Source organism: Cyclopterus lumpus, unplaced genomic scaffold, assembly GCF_009769545.1.
Source record: "Cyclopterus lumpus isolate fCycLum1 unplaced genomic scaffold, fCycLum1.pri scaffold_41_arrow_ctg1, whole genome shotgun sequence".
Taxonomy (NCBI): domain Eukaryota; kingdom Metazoa; phylum Chordata; class Actinopteri; order Perciformes; family Cyclopteridae; genus Cyclopterus; species Cyclopterus lumpus.
The window spans coordinates 73,011-77,500 of record NW_022974916.1 but is presented as its reverse complement, the minus strand read 5'-3'; positions in this window follow the sequence as shown (position 1 = coordinate 77,500).

The following is a 4,490-nucleotide window of genomic DNA, read 5'->3' as shown; positions in this document are numbered from 1 at the left end:
CAGCTCTCTAGCTTCATTTAAAGTATTTATTTTGAATTAAAAGACTGGTTTTCCTCCGGCCTTAGTGGAGTCTGGCACACATCCAATTTATTTTTCTGAAGGCTTTGGAGAAAATTAAACTCCATTTCCCATTAATAGGCCCTCTCTAGAGTGTGTGTGCAAAATATGGAGACTGTGGGACCAAGTATGGAGATTTCATGGCAGGTTTTGCACTTCTCAAAAAAGACGAAGAAATAAGGCTTTGAAGGCCCAATTTGACACTTTGGGCCTGTTTTGGGGCCCTTAACCTGCAGCGATTGGCCCCAAACTCTAGGGTATTCATATTCAGATGCCCCTCTTGCAATAGGAAAAGGATCCAGCTCTCTAGCTTCATTTAAAGTATTTATTTTGAATTAAAAGACTGGTTTTCCTCCGGCCTTAGTGGAGTCTGGCACACATCCAATTTATTTTTCTGAAGGCTTTGGAGAAAATTAAACTCCATTTCCCATTAATAGGCCCTCTCTAGAGTGTGTGTGCAAAATATGGAGACTGTGGGACCAAGTATGGAGATTTCATGGCAGGTTTTGCACTTCTCAAAAAAGACGAAGAAATAAGGCTTTGAAGGCCCAATTTGACACTCTGAGCCTGTTTTGAGGCCCTTAACCTGCAGCGATTGGCCCCAAACTCTAGGGTATTCATATTCAGATGCTCCTCTAAATTTAGAAAAAGAATTCAGGTCTCTAAGTGGTTTTAAAGTAATTAATCTGAATTAAAAGACTGGTTTCGGGGGACAGGCCTTTTTCGAGTAAAGTGGGATACTTCTGGGTGCAGTGTAAACACGTTTTAAATGACTTGTTGACAAGATTTCTAGATATTCGCAGACAGCAGAGGATCCTCTACTCAGATCTGTTGGATTTAGCTAGCTAGCATGCTGCTAATAGAAGATAGCTTTCTAGAGGGTCTACAGAATTATGCTCATACTATGTTGTTTGGCTCATCCAGGGCAATGTTCCCATCAAGCCTCAAGCAGTTTGGACCTTCCTCTGAGGATTTATGGCCCTGTGAAGGATGGAAATATGGATATTCAAACCACTCCCACGCAGAGATGCTAAGGGCTACAGGGTCATACTCTACATGGTTGGACCCCATTTGAGAGTGGCTACAACCTGGAGCAGAAAGCTAAGCTCTAGCATGTTCAGAACAAAAAAAGCTCAAATCAGCCCGAGCCCTCGACATGGTCTCAGGGTCGCTAAGCCATGCACCCTATTCAAGTCCTGGACTCCAGACAGCCAATTAACTCCCGTGGGTGCTTTTGAGGAGATTTCACCTCATGACCTCATTGTAGGCCCTGTACTGAGTGCCTGTAACTAATTTGGGACATCCAAGTACAATACTTTGGAGGTTATGGACATTTTTGCACTTTTCAAAAAAGACGAATAATTAAGGCTTTAATCGCCCAAATTGACCCTTTGGACCTGTTTTTCGGCCCCTTACCCTGCAGCGATTGGCCCCAAACTCTAGGGTATTCATATTCAGATGCCCCTCTTGCAATAGGAAAAGGATCCAGCTCTCTAGCTTCATTTAAAGTATTTATTTTGAATTAAAAGACTGGTTTTCCTCCGGTCTTAGTGGAGTCTGGCACACATCCAATTTATTTTTCTGAAGGCTTTGGAGAAAATTAAACTCCATTTCCCATTAATAGGCCCTCTCTAGAGTGTGTGTGCAAAATATGGAGACTGTGGGACCAAGTATGGAGATTTCATGGCAGGTTTTGCACTTCTCAAAAAAGACGAAGAAATAAGGCTTTGAAGGCCCAATTTGACACTCTGAGCCTGTTTTGAGGCCCTTAACCTGCAGCGATTGGCCCCAAACTCTAGGGTATTCATATTCAGATGCTCCTCTAAATTTAGAAAAAGAATTCAGGTCTCTAAGTGGTTTTAAAGTAATTAATCTGAATTAAAAGACTGGTTTCGGGGACAGGCCTTTTTCGAGTAAAGTGGGATACTTCTGGGTGCAGTGTAAACACGTTTTAAATGACTTGTTGACAAGATTTCTAGATATTCGCAGACAGCAGAGGATCCTCTACTCAGATCTGTTGGATTTAGCTAGCTAGCATGCTGCTAATAGAAGATAGCTTTCTAGAGGGTCTACAGAATTATGCTCATACTATGTTGTTTGGCTCATCCAGGGCAATGTTCCCATCAAGCCTCAAGCAGTTTGGACCTTCCTCTGAGGATTTATGGCCCTGTGAAGGATGGAAATATGGATATTCAAACCACTCCCACGCAGAGATGCTAAGGGCTACAGGGTCATACTCTACATGGTTGGACCCCATTTGAGAGTGGCTACAACCTGGAGCAGAAAGCTAAGCTCTAGCATGTTCAGAACAAAAAAAGCTCAAATCAGCCCGAGCCCTCGACATGGTCTCAGGGTCGCTAAGCCATGCACCCTATTCAAGTCCTGGACTCCAGACAGCCAATTAACTCCCGTGGGTGCTTTTGAGGAGATTTCACCTCATGACCTCATTGTAGGCCCTGTACTGAGTGCCTGTAACTAATTTGGGACATCCAAGTACAATACTTTGGAGGTTATGGACATTTTTGCACTTTTCAAAAAAGACGAATAATTAAGGCTTTAATCGCCCAAATTGACCCTTTGGACCTGTTTTTCGGCCCCTTACCCTGCAGCGATTGGCCCCAAACTCTAGGGTATTCATATTCAGATGCCCCTCTTGCAATAGGAAAAGGATCCAGCTCTCTAGCTTCATTTAAAGTATTTATTTTGAATTAAAAGACTGGTTTTCCTCCGGTCTTAGTGGAGTCTGGCACACATCCAATTTATTTTTCTGAAGGCTTTGGAGAAAATTAAACTCCATTTCCCATTAATAGGCCCTCTCTAGAGTGTGTGTGCAAAATATGGAGACTGTGGGACCAAGTATGGAGATTTCATGGCAGGTTTTGCACTTCTCAAAAAAGACGAAGAAATAAGGCTTTGAAGGCCCAATTTGACACTCTGAGCCTGTTTTGAGGCCCTTAACCTGCAGCGATTGGCCCCAAACTCTAGGGTATTCATATTCAGATGCTCCTCTAAATTTAGAAAAAGAATTCAGGTCTCTAAGTGGTTTTAAAGTAATTAATCTGAATTAAAAGACTGGTTTCGGGGGACAGGCCTTTTTCGAGTAAAGTGGGATACTTCTGGGTGCAGTGTAAACACGTTTTAAATGACTTGTTGACAAGATTTCTAGATATTCGCAGACAGCAGAGGATCCTCTACTCAGATCTGTTGGATTTAGCTAGCTAGCATGCTGCTAATAGAAGATAGCTTTCTAGAGGGTCTACAGAATTATGCTCATACTATGTTGTTTGGCTCATCCAGGGCAATGTTCCCATCAAGCCTCAAGCAGTTTGGACCTTCCTCTGAGGATTTATGGCCCTGTGAAGGATGGAAATATGGATATTCAAACCACTCCCACGCAGAGATGCTAAGGGCTACAGGGTCATACTCTACATGGTTGGACCCCATTTGAGAGTGGCTACAACCTGGAGCAGAAAGCTAAGCTCTAGCATGTTCAGAACAAAAAAAGCTCAAATCAGCCCGAGCCCTCGACATGGTCTCAGGGTCGCTAAGCCATGCACCCTATTCAAGTCCTGGACTCCAGACAGCCAATTAACTCCCGTGGGTGCTTTTGAGGAGATTTCACCTCATGACCTCATTGTAGGCCCTGTACTGAGTGCCTGTAACTAATTTGGGACATCCAAGTACAATACTTTGGAGGTTATGGACATTTTTGCACTTTTCAAAAAAGACGAATAATTAAGGCTTTAATCGCCCAAATTGACCCTTTGGACCTGTTTTTCGGCCCCTTACCCTGCAGCGATTGGCCCCAAACTCTAGGGTATTCATATTCAGATGCCCCTCTTGCAATAGGAAAAGGATCCAGCTCTCTAGCTTCATTTAAAGTATTTATTTTGAATTAAAAGACTGGTTTTCCTCCGGTCTTAGTGGAGTCTGGCACACATCCAATTTATTTTTCTGAAGGCTTTGGAGAAAATTAAACTCCATTTCCCATTAATAGGCCCTCTCTAGAGTGTGTGTGCAAAATATGGAGACTGTGGGACCAAGTATGGAGATTTCATGGCAGGTTTTGCACTTCTCAAAAAAGACGAAGAAATAAGGCTTTGAAGGCCCAATTTGACACTCTGAGCCTGTTTTGAGGCCCTTAACCTGCAGCGATTGGCCCCAAACTCTAGGGTATTCATATTCAGATGCTCCTCTAATTTTAGGAAAAGGATCCAGCTCTCTAGCTTCATTTAAAGTATTTATTTTGAATTAAAAGACTGGTTTTCGGGAGAGGGGATTTCGTTGGCTGGTGTGGTTCTCTCCAATAAAAACACAAATAAATGACACGAAACTCGCTGTTAGTGGACAGCAGAGGACCCTCTAACGAAATCTGTTGGATTTAGCTAGCTAGCATGCTGCTAACAGAAGATAGCTTTCTAGAGGGTCTACAG